Below are 17,752 nucleotides of genomic sequence, written 5' to 3'. Positions count from 1 at the left end.
GCTGATTTATCTGCCTAGGGTTAGGGTTAGGGTTCAGTCTAGGGCTTGGATTTCTTTAACCAGGAAGCCCTGAGTTCCAGGCTTACTTCATCTGCCAAAGGCATCCCAAAGGGAGTGCAGAAGTGCCACAACATGGCTGCTTTCACGGCTTTTCCCTTAGGAAGAACCCTAATACCCGGCTGATTTACCTTCCTAGGGTTACTGTTAGGCTTAGGCCTAGGACTTTTAAAACCAGGAAGCCCTGGGCTCCAGGCACACTGCAGCTGCGAAAGGCATCCCAAGGGGAGCGCAAAAGTGACGCAACTTGGCTGCCACCACTGATATTTCCATGAGACCATCCCGAACCATAGGTTGATTTTCCTTCCTAGGGTTAAGGTTTGAGTTACGCCTAGGGTAAGGGCTCTATTAACCAGAAAGCCCTGAGTTCCAAAAACTTAGCAGCTGCGAAGGACTAGCCAAGAAGAGCGCAAAAGTAGCACAACATGCCTGCCTCCACAGCTTTTTCCTTGGGGACATGCCTAATTCCTGGCTGATTTGCCTTTCTCGTCTTAGGGTTGGGGTTCGGCCTAGGGCTAGGATTTTTAAAATCAGGAAGCCCTGAGTTCCAGGCACACTGGAGCTGTGAAAGGCATCCAAAAGGGAGTGCAAAAGTGCCACAACATGGCTGCTTTCACGGCTTTTTCCTTGGCAAGAAGCCTAACACCAGGCTGATTTACCTTCCCAGGGTTACTGTTAGGCTTAGGCCTAGGGCTAGGATTTTTAAAACTAGGAAGCCCTGGGCTCCAGGCACACTGCAGCTGTTCAAGGCATCCCAAGGGGAGTACAAAAGTGCAACAACATGGCAGCTTTCACAGCTTTTTCCTTGGCACCATCCCTATACCTAGGCTGATTTATCTGCCTAGGGTTAGGGTTAGGCTTCAGCCTAGGGCTTGGATTTCTTTAACCAGGAAGCCCTGAGTTCCAGGCTTACTTCATCTGCCAAAGGCATCCCAAAGGGAGTGCAGAAGTGCCACAACATGGCTGCTTTCACGGCTTTTCCCTTAGGAAGAACCCTAATACCCGGCTGATTTACCTTCCTAGGGTTACTGTTAGGCTTAGGCCTAGGACTTTTAAAACCAGGAAGCCCTGGGCTCCAGGCACACTGCAGCTGCGAAAGGCATCCCAAGGGGAGCGCAAAAGTGACGCAACTTGGCTGCCACCACTGATATTTCCATGAGAGCATCCCGAACCATAGGCTGATTTTCCTTCCTAGGGTTAAGGTTTGAGTTACGCCTAGGGTAAGGGTTCTATTAACCAGAAAGCCCTGAGTTCCAAGAACACAGCAGCTGCGAAGGACTAGCCAAGAAGAGCGCAAAAGTAGCACAACATGCCTGCCTCCACAGCTTTTTCCTTGGGGACATGCCTAATTCCTGGCTGATTTGCCTTTCTCGTCTTAGGGTTGGGGTTCGGCCTAGGGCTAGGATTTTTAAAATCAGGAAGCCCTGAGTTCCAGGCACACTGGAGCTGTGAAAGGCATCCAAAAGGGAGTGCAAAAGTGCCACAACATGGCTGCTTTCACGGCTTTTTCCTTGGCAAGAAGCCTAACACCAGGCTGATTTACCTTCCCAGGGTTACTGTTAGGCTTAGGCCTAGGGCTAGGATTTTTAAAACTAGGAAGCCCTTAGCTCCAGGCACACTGCAGCTGTTCAAGGCATCCCAAGGGGAGTACAAAAGTGCAACAACATGGCAGCTTTCACAGCTTTTTCCTTGGCACCATCCCTATACCTAGGCTGATTTATCTGCCTAGGGTTAGGGTTAGGCTTCAGCCGAGGGCTTGGATTTCTTTAACCAGGAAGCCCTGAGTTCCAGGCTTACTTCATCTGCCAAAGGCATCCCAAAGGGAGTGCAGAAGTGCCACAACATGGCTGCTTTCACGGCTTTTCCCTTAGGAAGAACCCTAATACCCGGCTGATTTACCTTCCTAGGGTTACTGTTAGGCTTAGGCCTAGGACTTTTAAAACCAGGAAGCCCTGGGCTCCAGGCACACTGCAGCTGCGAAAGGCATCCCAAGGGGAGCGCAAAAGTGACGCAACTTGGCTGCCACCACTGATATTTCCATGAGACCATCCCGAACCATAGGTTGATTTTCCTTCCTAGGGTTAAGGTTTGAGTTACGCCTAGGGTAAGGGTTCTATTAACCAGAAAGCCCTGAGTTCCAAGAACACAGCAGCTGCGAAGGACTAGCCAAGAAGAGCGCAAAAGTAGCACAACATGCCTGCCTCCACAGCTTTTTCCTTGGGGACATGCCTAATTCCTGGCTGATTTGCCTTTCTCGTCTTAGGGTTGGGGTTCGGCCTAGGGCTAGGATTTTTAAAATCAGGAAGCCCTGAGTTCCAGGCACACTGGAGCTGTGAAAGGCATCCAAAAGGGAGTGCAAAAGTGCCACAACATGGCTGCTTTCACGGCTTTTTCCTTGGCAAGAAGCCTAACACCAGGCTGATTTACCTTCCCAGGGTTACTGTTAGGCTTAGGCCTAGGGCTAGGATTTTTAAAACTAGGAAGCCCTTAGCTCCAGGCACACTGCAGCTGTTCAAGGCATCCCAAGGGGAGTACAAAAGTGCAACAACATGGCAGCTTTCACAGCTTTTTCCTTGGCACCATCCCTATACCTAGGCTGATTTATCTGCCTAGGGTTAGGGTTAGGGTTCAGCCTAGGGCTTGGATTTCTTTAACCAGGAAGCCCTGAGTTCCAGGCTTACTTCATCTGCCAAAGGCATCCCAAAGGGAGTGCAGAAGTGCCACAACATGGCTGCTTTCACGGCTTTTCCCTTAGGAAGAACCCTAATACCCGGCTGATTTACCTTCCTAGGGTTACTGTTAGGCTTAGGCCTAGGACTTTTAAAACCAGGAAGCCCTGGGCTCCAGGCACACTGCAGCTGCGAAAGGCATCCCAAGGGGAGCGCAAAAGTGACGCAACTTGGCTGCCACCACTGATATTTCCATGAGACCATCCCGAACCATAGGTTGATTTTCCTTCCTAGGGTTAAGGTTTGAGTTACGCCTAGGGTAAGGGCTCTATTAACCAGAAAGCCCTGAGTTCCAAAAACTTAGCAGCTGCGAAGGACTAGCCAAGAAGAGCGCAAAAGTACCACAACATGCCTGCCTCCACAGCTTTTTCCTTGGGGACATGCCTAATTCCTGGCTGATTTGCCTTTCTCGTCTTAGGGTTGGGGTTCGGCCTAGGGCTAGGATTTTTAAAATCAGGAAGCCCTGAGTTCCAGGCACACTGGAGCTGTGAAAGGCATCCAAAAGGGAGTGCAAAAGTGCCACAACATGGCTGCTTTCACGGCTTTTTCCTTGGCAAGAAGCCTAACACCAGGCTGATTTACCTTCCCAGGGTTACTGTTAGGCTTAGGCCTAGGGCTAGGATTTTTGAAACTAGGAAGCCCTTAGCTCCAGGCACACTGCAGCTGTTCAAGGCATCCCAAGGGGAGTACAAAAGTGCAACAACATGGCAGCTTTCACAGCTTTTTCCTTGGCACCATCCCTATACCTAGGCTGATTTATCTGCCTAGGGTTAGGGTTAGGCTTCAGCCTAGGGCTTGGATTTCTTTAACCAGGAAGCCCTGAGTTCCAGGCTTACTTCATCTGCCAAAGGCATCCCAAAGGGAGTGCAGAATTGCCACAACATGGCTGATTTCACGGCTTTTCCCTTAGGAAGAACCCTAATACCCGGCTGATTTACCTTCCTAGGGTTACTGTTAGGCTTAGGCCTAGGACTTTTAAAACCAGGAAGCCCTGGGCTCCAGGCACACTGCAGCTGCGAAAGGCATCCCAAGGGGAGCGCAAAAGTGACGCAACTTGGCTGCCACCACTGATATTTCCATGAGACCATCCCGAACCATAGGCTGATTTTCCTTCCTAGGGTTAAGGTTTGAGTTACGCCTAGGGTAAGGGCTCTATTAACCAGAAAGCCCTGAGTTCCAAGAACACAGCAGCTGCGAAGGACTAGCCAAGAAGAGCGCAAAAGTAGCACAACATGCCTGCCTCCACAGCTTTTTCCTTGGGGACATGCCTAATTCCTGGCTGATTTGCCTTTCTCGTCTTAGGGTTGGGGTTCGGCCTAGGGCTAGGATTTTTAAAATCAGGAAGCCCTGAGTTCCAGGCACACTGGAGCTGTGAAAGGCATCCAAAAGGGAGTGCAAAAGTGCCACAACATGGCTGCTTTCACGGCTTTTTCCTTGGCAAGAAGCCTAACACCAGGCTGATTTCCCTTCCCAGGGTTACTGTTAAGCTTAGGCCTAGGGCTAGGATTTTTAAAACTAGGAAGCCCTTAGCTCCAGGCACACTGCAGCTGTTCAAGGCATCCCAAGGGGAGTACAAAAGTGCAACAACATGGCAGCTTTCACAGCTTTTTCCTTGGCACCATCCCTATACCTAGGCTGATTTATCTGCCTAGGGTTAGGGTTAGGCTTCAGCCTAGGGCTTGGATTTCTTTAACCAGGAAGCCCGGAGTTCCAGGCTTACTTCATCTGCCAAAGGCATCCCAAAGGGAGTGCAGAAGTGCCACAACATGGCTGCTTTCACGGCTTTTCCCTTAGGAAGAACCCTAATACCCGGCTGATTTACCTTCCTAGGGTTACTGTTAGGCTTAGGCCTAGGACTTTTAAAACCAGGAAGCCCTGGGCTCCAGGCACACTGCAGCTGCGAAAGGCATCCCAAGGGGAGCGCAAAAGTGACGCAACTTGGCTGCCACCACTGATATTTCCATGAGACCATCCCGAACCATAGGCTGATTTTCCTTCCTAGGGTTAAGGTTTGAGTTACGCCTAGGGTAAGGGTTCTATTAACCAGAAAGCCCTGAGTTCCAAGAACACAGCAGCTGCGAAGGACTAGCCAAGAAGAGCGCAAAAGTAGCACAACATGCCTGCCTCCACAGATTTTTCCTTGGGGACATGCCTAATTCCTGGCTGATTTGCCTTTCTCGTCTTAGGGTTGGGGTTCGGCCTAGGGCTAGGATTTTTAAAATCAGGAAGCCCTGAGTTGCAGGCACACTGGAGCTGTGAAAGGCATCCAAAAGGGAGTGCAAAAGTGCCACAACATGGCTGCTTTCACGGCTTTTTCCTTGGCAAGAAGCCTAACACCAGGCTGATTTACCTTCCCAGGGTTACTGTTAAGCTTAGGCCTAGGGCTAGGATTTTTAAAACTAGGAAGCCCTTAGCTCCAGGCACACTGCAGCTGTTCAAGGCATCCCAAGGGGAGTACAAAAGTGCAACAACATGGCAGCTTTCACAGCTTTTTCCTTGGCACCATCCCTATACCTAGGCTGATTTATCTGCCTAGGGTTAGGGTTAGGCTTCAGCCTAGGGCTTGGATTTCTTTAACCAGGAAGCCCTGAGTTCCAGGCTTACTTCATCTGCCAAAGGCATCCCAAAGGGAGTGCAGAAGTGCCACAACATGGCTGCTTTCACGGCTTTTCCCTTAGGAAGAACCCTAATACCCGGCTGATTTACCTTCCTAGGGTTACTGTTAGGCTTAGGCCTAGGACTTTTAAAACCAGGAAGCCCTGGGCTCCAGGCACACTGCAGCTGCGAAAGGCATCCCAAGGGGAGCGCAAAAGTGACGCAACTTGGCTGCCACCACTGATATTTCCATGAGACCATCCCGAACCATAGGCTGATTTTCCTTCCTAGGGTTAAGGTTTGAGTTACGCCTAGGGTAAGGGTTCTATTAACCAGAAAGCCCTGAGTTGCAAGAACACAGCAGCTGCGAAGGACTAGCCAAGAAGAGCGCAAAAGTAGCACAACATGCCTGCCTCCACAGCTTTTTCCTTGGGGACATGCCTAATTCCTGGCTGATTTGCCTTTCTCGTCTTAGGGTTGGGGTTCGGCCTAGGGCTAGGATTTTTAAAATCAGGAAGCCCTGAGTTCCAGGCACACTGGAGCTGTGAAAGGCATCCAAAAGGGAGTGCAAAAGTGCCACAACATGGCTGCTTTCACGGCTTTTTCCTTGGCAAGAAGCCTAACACCAGGCTGATTTCCCTTCCCAGGGTTACTGTTAGGCTTAGGCCTAGGGCTAGGATTTTTGAAACTAGGAAGCCCTGGGCTCCAGGCACACTGCAGCTGTTCAAGGCATCCCAAGGGGAGTACAAAAGTGCAACAACATGGCAGCTTTCACAGCTTTTTCCTTGGCACCATCCCTATACCTAGGCTGATTTATCTGCCTAGGGTTAGGGTTAGGGTTCAGTCTAGGGCTTGGATTTCTTTAACCAGGAAGCCCTGAGTTCCAGGCTTACTTCATCTGCCAAAGGCATCCCAAAGGGAGTGCAGAAGTGCCACAACATGGCTGCTTTCACGGCTTTTCCCTTAGGAAGAACCCTAATACCCGGCTGATTTACCTTCCTAGGGTTACTGTTAGGCTTAGGCCTAGGACTTTTAAAACCAGGAAGCCCTGGGCTCCAGGCACACTGCAGCTGCGAAAGGCATCCCAAGGGGAGCGCAAAAGTGACGCAACTTGGCTGCCACCACTGATATTTCCATGAGACCATCCCGAACCATAGGTTGATTTTCCTTCCTAGGCTTAAGGTTTGAGTTACGCCTAGGGTAAGGGTTCTATTAACCAGAAAGCCCTGAGTTCCAAGAACACAGCAGCTGCGAAGGACTAGCCAAGAAGAGCGCAAAAGTAGCACAACATGCCTGCCTCCACAGCTTTTTCCTTGGGGACATGCCTAATTCCTGGCTGATTTGCCTTTCTCGTCTTAGGGTTGGGGTTCGGCCTAGGGCTAGGATTTTTAAAATCAGGAAGCCCTGAGTTCCAGGCACACTGGAGCTGTGAAAGGCATCCAAAAGGGAGTGCAAAAGTGCCACAACATGGCTGCTTTCACGGCTTTTTCCTTGGCAAGAAGCCTAACACCAGGCTGATTTACCTTCCCAGGGTTACTGTTAGGCTTAGGCCTAGGGCTAGGATTTTTAAAACTAGGAAGCCCTTAGCTCCAGGCACACTGCAGCTGTTCAAGGCATCCCAAGGGGAGTACAAAAGTGCAACAACATGGCAGCTTTCACAGCTTTTTCCTTGGCACCATCCCTATACCTAGGCTGATTTATCTGCCTAGGGTTAGGGTTAGGGTTCAGCCTAGGGCTTGGATTTCTTTAACCAGGAAGCCCTGAGTTCCAGGCTTACTTCATCTGCCAAAGGCATCCCAAAGGGAGTGCAGAAGTGCCACAACATGGCTGCTTTCACGGCTTTTCCCTTAGGAAGAACCCTAATACCCGGCTGATTTACCTTCCTAGGGTTACTGTTAGGCTTAGGCCTAGGACTTTTAAAACCAGGAAGCCCTGGGCTCCAGGCACACTGCAGCTGCGAAAGGCATCCCAAGGGGAGCGCAAAAGTGACGCAACTTGGCTGCCACCACTGATATTTCCATGAGACCATCCCGAACCATAGGTTGATTTTCCTTCCTAGGGTTAAGGTTTGAGTTACGCCTAGGGTAAGGGCTCTATTAACCAGAAAGCCCTGAGTTCCAAAAACTTAGCAGCTGCGAAGGACTAGCCAAGAAGAGCGCAAAAGTACCACAACATGCCTGCCTCCACAGCTTTTTCCTTGGGGACATGCCTAATTCCTGGCTGATTTGCCTTTCTCGTCTTAGGGTTGGGGTTCGGCCTAGGGCTAGGATTTTTAAAATCAGGAAGCCCTGAGTTCCAGGCACACTGGAGCTGTGAAAGGCATCCAAAAGGGAGTGCAAAAGTGCCACAACATGGCTGCTTTCACGGCTTTTTCCTTGGCAAGAAGCCTAACACCAGGCTGATTTACCTTCCCAGGGTTACTGTTAGGCTTAGGCCTAGGGCTAGGATTTTTGAAACTAGGAAGCCCTTAGCTCCAGGCACACTGCAGCTGTTCAAGGCATCCCAAGGGGAGTACAAAAGTGCAACAACATGGCAGCTTTCACAGCTTTTTCCTTGGCACCATCCCTATACCTAGGCTGATTTATCTGCCTAGGGTTAGGGTTAGGCTTCAGCCTAGGGCTTGGATTTCTTTAACCAGGAAGCCCTGAGTTCCAGGCTTACTTCATCTGCCAAAGGCATCCCAAAGGGAGTGCAGAATTGCCACAACATGGCTGATTTCACGGCTTTTCCCTTAGGAAGAACCCTAATACCCGGCTGATTTACCTTCCTAGGGTTACTGTTAGGCTTAGGCCTAGGACTTTTAAAACCAGGAAGCCCTGGGCTCCAGGCACACTGCAGCTGCGAAAGGCATCCCAAGGGGAGCGCAAAAGTGACGCAACTTGGCTGCCACCACTGATATTTCCATGAGACCATCCCGAACCATAGGCTGATTTTCCTTCCTAGGGTTAAGGTTTGAGTTACGCCTAGGGTAAGGGCTCTATTAACCAGAAAGCCCTGAGTTCCAAGAACACAGCAGCTGCGAAGGACTAGCCAAGAAGAGCGCAAAAGTAGCACAACATGCCTGCCTCCACAGCTTTTTCCTTGGGGACATGCCTAATTCCTGGCTGATTTGCCTTTCTCGTCTTAGGGTTGGGGTTCGGCCTAGGGCTAGGATTTTTAAAATCAGGAAGCCCTGAGTTCCAGGCACACTGGAGCTGTGAAAGGCATCCAAAAGGGAGTGCAAAAGTGCCACAACATGGCTGCTTTCACGGCTTTTTCCTTGGCAAGAAGCCTAACACCAGGCTGATTTCCCTTCCCAGGGTTACTGTTAAGCTTAGGCCTAGGGCTAGGATTTTTAAAACTAGGAAGCCCTTAGCTCCAGGCACACTGCAGCTGTTCAAGGCATCCCAAGGGGAGTACAAAAGTGCAACAACATGGCAGCTTTCACAGCTTTTTCCTTGGCACCATCCCTATACCTAGGCTGATTTATCTGCCTAGGGTTAGGGTTAGGCTTCAGCCTAGGGCTTGGATTTCTTTAACCAGGAAGCCCGGAGTTCCAGGCTTACTTCATCTGCCAAAGGCATCCCAAAGGGAGTGCAGAAGTGCCACAACATGGCTGCTTTCACGGCTTTTCCCTTAGGAAGAACCCTAATACCCGGCTGATTTACCTTCCTAGGGTTACTGTTAGGCTTAGGCCTAGGACTTTTAAAACCAGGAAGCCCTGGGCTCCAGGCACACTGCAGCTGCGAAAGGCATCCCAAGGGGAGCGCAAAAGTGACGCAACTTGGCTGCCACCACTGATATTTCCATGAGACCATCCCGAACCATAGGCTGATTTTCCTTCCTAGGGTTAAGGTTTGAGTTACGCCTAGGGTAAGGGTTCTATTAACCAGAAAGCCCTGAGTTCCAAGAACACAGCAGCTGCGAAGGACTAGCCAAGAAGAGCGCAAAAGTAGCACAACATGCCTGCCTCCACAGATTTTTCCTTGGGGACATGCCTAATTCCTGGCTGATTTGCCTTTCTCGTCTTAGGGTTGGGGTTCGGCCTAGGGCTAGGATTTTTAAAATCAGGAAGCCCTGAGTTGCAGGCACACTGGAGCTGTGAAAGGCATCCAAAAGGGAGTGCAAAAGTGCCACAACATGGCTGCTTTCACGGCTTTTTCCTTGGCAAGAAGCCTAACACCAGGCTGATTTACCTTCCCAGGGTTACTGTTAAGCTTAGGCCTAGGGCTAGGATTTTTAAAACTAGGAAGCCCTTAGCTCCAGGCACACTGCAGCTGTTCAAGGCATCCCAAGGGGAGTACAAAAGTGCAACAACATGGCAGCTTTCACAGCTTTTTCCTTGGCACCATCCCTATACCTAGGCTGATTTATCTGCCTAGGGTTAGGGTTAGGCTTCAGCCTAGGGCTTGGATTTCTTTAACCAGGAAGCCCGGAGTTCCAGGCTTACTTCATCTGCCAAAGGCATCCCAAAGGGAGTGCAGAAGTGCCACAACATGGCTGCTTTCACGGCTTTTCCCTTAGGAAGAACCCTAATACCCGGCTGATTTACCTTCCTAGGGTTACTGTTAGGCTTAGGCCTAGGACTTTTAAAACCAGGAAGCCCTGGGCTCCAGGCACACTGCAGCTGCGAAAGGCATCCCAAGGGGAGCGCAAAAGTGACGCAACTTGGCTGCCACCACTGATATTTCCATGAGACCATCCCGAACCATAGGCTGATTTTCCTTCCTAGGGTTAAGGTTTGAGTTACGCCTAGGGTAAGGGTTCTATTAACCAGAAAGCCCTGAGTTGCAAGAACACAGCAGCTGCGAAGGACTAGCCAAGAAGAGCGCAAAAGTAGCACAACATGCCTGCCTCCACAGCTTTTTCCTTGGGGACATGCCTAATTCCTGGCTGATTTGCCTTTCTCGTCTTAGGGTTGGGGTTCGGCCTAGGGCTAGGATTTTTAAAATCAGGAAGCCCTGAGTTCCAGGCACACTGGAGCTGTGAAAGGCATCCAAAAGGGAGTGCAAAAGTGCCACAACATGGCTGCTTTCACGGCTTTTTCCTTGGCAAGAAGCCTAACACCAGGCTGATTTCCCTTCCCAGGGTTACTGTTAGGCTTAGGCCTAGGGCTAGGATTTTTGAAACTAGGAAGCCCTGGGCTCCAGGCACACTGCAGCTGTTCAAGGCATCCCAAGGGGAGTACAAAAGTGCAACAACATGGCAGCTTTCACAGCTTTTTCCTTGGCACCATCCCTATACCTAGGCTGATTTATCTGCCTAGGGTTAGGGTTAGGGTTCAGTCTAGGGCTTGGATTTCTTTAACCAGGAAGCCCTGAGTTCCAGGCTTACTTCATCTGCCAAAGGCATCCCAAAGGGAGTGCAGAAGTGCCACAACATGGCTGCTTTCACGGCTTTTCCCTTAGGAAGAACCCTAATACCCGGCTGATTTACCTTCCTAGGGTTACTGTTAGGCTTAGGCCTAGGACTTTTAAAACCAGGAAGCCCTGGGCTCCAGGCACACTGCAGCTGCGAAAGGCATCCCAAGGGGAGCGCAAAAGTGACGCAACTTGGCTGCCACCACTGATATTTCCATGAGACCATCCCGAACCATAGGTTGATTTTCCTTCCTAGGGTTAAGGTTTGAGTTACGCCTAGGGTAAGGGCTCTATTAACCAGAAAGCCCTGAGTTCCAAAAACTTAGCAGCTGCGAAGGACTAGCCAAGAAGAGCGCAAAAGTAGCACAACATGCCTGCCTCCACAGCTTTTTCCTTGGGGACATGCCTAATTCCTGGCTGATTTGCCTTTCTCGTCTTAGGGTTGGGGTTCGGCCTAGGGCTAGGATTTTTAAAATCAGGAAGCCCTGAGTTCCAGGCACACTGGAGCTGTGAAAGGCATCCAAAAGGGAGTGCAAAAGTGCCACAACATGGCTGCTTTCACGGCTTTTTCCTTGGCAAGAAGCCTAACACCAGGCTGATTTACCTTCCCAGGGTTACTGTTAGGCTTAGGCCTAGGGCTAGGATTTTTAAAACTAGGAAGCCCTGGGCTCCAGGCACACTGCAGCTGTTCAAGGCATCCCAAGGGGAGTACAAAAGTGCAACAACATGGCAGCTTTCACAGCTTTTTCCTTGGCACCATCCCTATACCTAGGCTGATTTATCTGCCTAGGGTTAGGGTTAGGCTTCAGCCTAGGGCTTGGATTTCTTTAACCAGGAAGCCCTGAGTTCCAGGCTTACTTCATCTGCCAAAGGAATCCCAAAGGGAGTGCAGAAGTGCCACAACATGGCTGCTTTCACGGCTTTTCCCTTAGGAAGAACCCTAATACCCGGCTGATTTACCTTCCTAGGGTTACTGTTAGGCTTAGGCCTAGGACTTTTAAAACCAGGAAGCCCTGGGCTCCAGGCACACTGCAGCTGCGAAAGGCATCCCAAGGGGAGCGCAAAAGTGACGCAACTTGGCTGCCACCACTGATATTTCCATGAGAGCATCCCGAACCATAGGCTGATTTTCCTTCCTAGGGTTAAGGTTTGAGTTACGCCTAGGGTAAGGGTTCTATTAACCAGAAAGCCCTGAGTTCCAAGAACACAGCAGCTGCGAAGGACTAGCCAAGAAGAGCGCAAAAGTAGCACAACATGCCTGCCTCCACAGCTTTTTCCTTGGGGACATGCCTAATTCCTGGCTGATTTGCCTTTCTCGTCTTAGGGTTGGGGTTCGGCCTAGGGCTAGGATTTTTAAAATCAGGAAGCCCTGAGTTCCAGGCACACTGGAGCTGTGAAAGGCATCCAAAAGGGATTGCAAAAGTGCCACAACATGGCTGCTTTCACGGCTTTTTCCTTGGCAAGAAGCCTAACACCAGGCTGATTTACCTTCCCAGGGTTACTGTTAGGCTTAGGCCTAGGGCTAGGATTTTTGAAACTAGGAAGCCCTTAGCTCCAGGCACACTGCAGCTGTTCAAGGCATCCCAAGGGGAGTACAAAAGTGCAACAACATGGCAGCTTTCACAGCTTTTTCCTTGGCACCATCCCTATACCTAGGCTGATTTATCTGCCTAGGGTTAGGGTTAGGCTTCAGCCGAGGGCTTGGATTTCTTTAACCAGGAAGCCCTGAGTTCCAGGCTTACTTCATCTGCCAAAGGCATCCCAAAGGGAGTGCAGAAGTGCCACAACATGGCTGCTTTCACGGCTTTTCCCTTAGGAAGAACCCTAATACCCGGCTGATTTACCTTCCTAGGGTTACTGTTAGGCTTAGGCCTAGGACTTTTAAAACCAGGAAGCCCTGGGCTCCAGGCACACTGCAGCTGCGAAAGGCATCCCAAGGGGAGCGCAAAAGTGACGCAACTTGGCTGCCACCACTGATATTTCCATGAGACCATCCCGAACCATAGGTTGATTTTCCTTCCTAGGCTTAAGGTTTGAGTTACGCCTAGGGTAAGGGTTCTATTAACCAGAAAGCCCTGAGTTCCAAGAACACAGCAGCTGCGAAGGACTAGCCAAGAAGAGCGCAAAAGTAGCACAACATGCCTGCCTCCACAGCTTTTTCCTTGGGGACATGCCTAATTCCTGGCTGATTTGCCTTTCTCGTCTTAGGGTTGGGGTTCGGCCTAGGGCTAGGATTTTTAAAATCAGGAAGCCCTGAGTTCCAGGCACACTGGAGCTGTGAAAGGCATCCAAAAGGGAGTGCAAAAGTGCCACAACATGGCTGCTTTCACGGCTTTTTCCTTGGCAAGAAGCCTAACACCAGGCTGATTTACCTTCCCAGGGTTACTGTTAGGCTTAGGCCTAGGGCTAGGATTTTTGAAACTAGGAAGCCCTTAGCTCCAGGCACACTGCAGCTGTTCAAGGCATCCCAAGGGGAGTACAAAAGTGCAACAACATGGCAGCTTTCACAGCTTTTTCCTTGGCACCATCCCTATACCTAGGCTGATTTATCTGCCTAGGGTTAGGGTTAGCGTTCAGCCTAGGGCTTGGATTTCTTTAACCAGGAAGCCCTGAGTTCCAGGCTTACTTCATCTGCCAAAGGCATCCCAAAGGGAGTGCAGAAGTGCCACAACATGGCTGCTTTCACGGCTTTTCCCTTAGGAAGAACCCTAATACCCGGCTGATTTACCTTCCTAGGGTTACTGTTAGGCTTAGGCCTAGGACTTTTAAAACCAGGAAGCCCTGGGCTCCAGGCACACTGCAGCTGCGAAAGGCATCCCAAGGGGAGCGCAAAAGTGACGCAACTTGGCTGCCACCACTGATATTTCCATGAGACCATCCCGAACCATAGGCTGATTTTCCTTCCTAGGGTTAAGGTTTGAGTTACGCCTAGGGTAAGGGTTCTATTAACCAGAAAGCCCTGAGTTCCAAGAACACAGCAGCTGCGAAGGACTAGCCAAGAAGAGCGCAAAAGTAGCACAACATGCCTGCCTCCACAGCTTTTTCCTTGGGGACATGCCTAATTCCTGGCTGATTTGCCTTTCTCGTCTTAGGGTTGGGGTTCGGCCTAGGGCTAGGATTTTTAAAATCAGGAAGCCCTGAGTTCCAGGCACACTGGAGCTGTGAAAGGCATCCAAAAGGGAGTGCAAAAGTGCCACAACATGGCTGCTTTCACGGCTTTTTCCTTGGCAAGAAGCCTAACACCAGGCTGATTTACCTTCCCAGGGTTACTGTTAGGCTTAGGCCTAGGGCTAGGATTTTTAAAACTAGGAAGCCCTTAGCTCCAGGCACACTGCAGCTGTTCAAGGCATCCCAAGGGGAGTACAAAAGTGCAACAACATGGCAGCTTTCACAGCTTTTTCCTTGGCACCATCCCTATACCTAGGCTGATTTATCTGCCTAGGGTTAGGGTTAGGGTTCAGCCTAGGGCTTGGATTTCTTTAACCAGGAAGCCCTGAGTTCCAGGCTTACTTCATCTGCCAAAGGCATCCCAAAGGGAGTGCAGAAGTGCCACAACATGGCTGCTTTCACGGCTTTTCCCTTAGGAAGAACCCTAATACCCGGCTGATTTACCTTCCTAGGGTTACTGTTAGGCTTAGGCCTAGGACTTTTAAAACCAGGAAGCCCTGGGCTCCAGGCACACTGCAGCTGCGAAAGGCATCCCAAGGGGAGCGCAAAAGTGACGCAACTTGGCTGCCACCACTGATATTTCCATGAGACCATCCCGAACCATAGGTTGATTTTCCTTCCTAGGGTTAAGGTTTGAGTTACGCCTAGGGTAAGGGCTCTATTAACCAGAAAGCCCTGAGTTCCAAAAACTTAGCAGCTGCGAAGGACTAGCCAAGAAGAGCGCAAAAGTACCACAACATGCCTGCCTCCACAGCTTTTTCCTTGTGGACATGCCTAATTCCTGGCTGATTTGCCTTTCTCGTCTTAGGGTTGGGGTTCGGCCTAGGGCTAGGATTTTTAAAATCAGGAAGCCCTGAGTTCCAGGCACACTGGAGCTGTGAAAGGCATCCAAAAGGGAGTGCAAAAGTGCCACAACATGGCTGCTTTCACGGCTTTTTCCTTGGCAAGAAGCCTAACACCAGGCTGATTTCCCTTCCCAGGGTTACTGTTAGGCTTAGGCCTAGGGCTAGGATTTTTGAAACTAGGAAGCCCTTAGCTCCAGGCACACTGCAGCTGTTCAAGGCATCCCAAGGGGAGTACAAAAGTGCAACAACATGGCAGCTTTCACAGCTTTTTCCTTGGCACCATCCCTATACCTAGGCTGATTTATCTGCCTAGGGTTAGGGTTAGGCTTCAGCCTAGGGCTTGGATTTCTTTAACCAGGAAGCCCTGAGTTCCAGGCTTACTTCATCTGCCAAAGGCATCCCAAAGGGAGTGCAGAATTGCCACAACATGGCTGATTTCACGGCTTTTCCCTTAGGAAGAACCCTAATACCCGGCTGATTTACCTTCCTAGGGTTACTGTTAGGCTTAGGCCTAGGACTTTTAAAACCAGGAAGCCCTGGGCTCCAGGCACACTGCAGCTGCGAAAGGCATCCCAAGGGGAGCGCAAAAGTGACGCAACTTGGCTGCCACCACTGATATTTCCATGAGACCATCCCGAACCATAGGCTGATTTTCCTTCCTAGGGTTAAGGTTTGAGTTACGCCTAGGGTAAGGGTTCTATTAACCAGAAAGCCCTGAGTTCCAAGAACACAGCAGCTGCGAAGGACTAGCCAAGAAGAGCGCAAAAGTAGCACAACATGCCTGCCTCCACAGCTTTTTCCTTGGGGACATGCCTAATTCCTGGCTGATTTGCCTTTCTCGTCTTAGGGTTGGGGTTCGGCCTAGGGCTAGGATTTTTAAAATCAGGAAGCCCTGAGTTCCAGGCACACTGGAGCTGTGAAAGGCATCCAAAAGGGAGTGCAAAAGTGCCACAACATGGCTGCTTTCACGGCTTTTTCCTTGGCAAGAAGCCTAACACCAGGCTGATTTACCTTCCCAGGGTTACTGTTAAGCTTAGGCCTAGGGCTAGGATTTTTAAAACTAGGAAGCCCTTAGCTCCAGGCACACTGCAGCTGTTCAAGGCATCCCAAGGGGAGTACAAAAGTGCAACAACATGGCAGCTTTCACAGCTTTTTCCTTGGCACCATCCCTATACCTAGGCTGATTTATCTGCCTAGGGTTAGGGTTAGGCTTCAGCCTAGGGCTTGGATTTCTTTAACCAGGAAGCCCGGAGTTCCAGGCTTACTTCATCTGCCAAAGGCATCCCAAAGGGAGTGCAGAAGTGCCACAACATGGCTGCTTTCACGGCTTTTCCCTTAGGAAGAACCCTAATACCCGGCTGATTTACCTTCCTAGGGTTACTGTTAGGCTTAGGCCTAGGACTTTTAAAACCAGGAAGCCCTGGGCTCCAGGCACACTGCAGCTGCGAAAGGCATCCCAAGGGGAGCGCAAAAGTGACGCAACTTGGCTGCCACCACTGATATTTCCATGAGACCATCCCGAACCATAGGCTGATTTTCCTTCCTAGGGTTAAGGTTTGAGTTACGCCTAGGGTAAGGGTTCTATTAACCAGAAAGCCCTGAGTTCCAAGAACACAGCAGCTGCGAAGGACTAGCCAAGAAGAGCGCAAAAGTAGCACAACATGCCTGCCTCCACAGCTTTTTCCTTGGGGACATGCCTAATTCCTGGCTGATTTGCCTTTCTCGTCTTAGGGCTGGGGTTCGGCCTAGGGCTAGGATTTTTAAAATCAGGAAGCCCTGAGTTCCAGGCACACTGGAGCTGTGAAAGGCATCCAAAAGGGAGTGCAAAAGTGCCACAACATGGCTGCTTTCACGGCTTTTTCCTTGGCAAGAAGCCTAACACCAGGCTGATTTCCCTTCCCAGGGTTACTGTTAGGCTTAGGCCTAGGGCTAGGATTTTTGAAACTAGGAAGCCCTGGGCTCCAGGCACACTGCAGCTGTTCAAGGCATCCCAAGGGGAGTACAAAAGTGCAACAACATGGCAGCTTTCACAGCTTTTTCCTTGGCACCATCCCTATACCTAGGCTGATTTATCTGCCTAGGGTTAGGGTTAGGGTTCAGTCTAGGGCTTGGATTTCTTTAACCAGGAAGCCCTGAGTTCCAGGCTTACTTCATCTGCCAAAGGCATCCCAAAGGGAGTGCAGAAGTGCCACAACATGGCTGCTTTCACGGCTTTTCCCTTAGGAAGAACCCTAATACCCGGCTGATTTACCTTCCTAGGGTTACTGTTAGGCTTAGGCCTAGGACTTTTAAAACCAGGAAGCCCTGGGCTCCAGGCACACTGCAGCTGCGAAAGGCATCCCAAGGGGAGCGCAAAAGTGACGCAACTTGGCTGCCACCACTGATATTTCCATGAGACCATCCCGAACCATAGGTTGATTTTCCTTCCTAGGGTTAAGGTTTGAGTTACGCCTAGGGTAAGGGCTCTATTAACCAGAAAGCCCTGAGTTCCAAAAACTTAGCAGCTGCGAAGGACTAGCCAAGAAGAGCGCAAAAGTAGCACAACATGCCTGCCTCCACAGCTTTTTCCTTGGGGACATGCCTAATTCCTGGCTGATTTGCCTTTCTCGTCTTAGGGTTGGGGTTCGGCCTAGGGCTAGGATTTTTAAAATCAGGAAGCCCTGAGTTCCAGGCACACTGGAGCTGTGAAAGGCATCCAAAAGGGAGTGCAAAAGTGCCACAACATGGCTGCTTTCACGGCTTTTTCCTTGGCAAGAAGCCTAACACCAGGCTGATTTACCTTCCCAGGGTTACTGTTAGGCTTAGGCCTAGGGCTAGGATTTTTAAAACTAGGAAGCCCTTAGCTCCAGGCACACTGCAGCTGTTCAAGGCATCCCAAGGGGAGTACAAAAGTGCAACAACATGGCAGCTTTCACAGCTTTTTCCTTGGCACCATCCCTATACCTAGGCTGATTTATCTGCCTAGGGTTAGGGTTAGGCTTCAGCCGAGGGCTTGGATTTCTTTAACCAGGAAGCCCTG

This window comes from Ammospiza caudacuta, chromosome 25 (genome assembly GCF_027887145.1).
Source record: "Ammospiza caudacuta isolate bAmmCau1 chromosome 25, bAmmCau1.pri, whole genome shotgun sequence".
Lineage (NCBI taxonomy): Eukaryota > Metazoa > Chordata > Aves > Passeriformes > Passerellidae > Ammospiza > Ammospiza caudacuta.
This window is presented reverse-complemented; position numbering follows the sequence as displayed.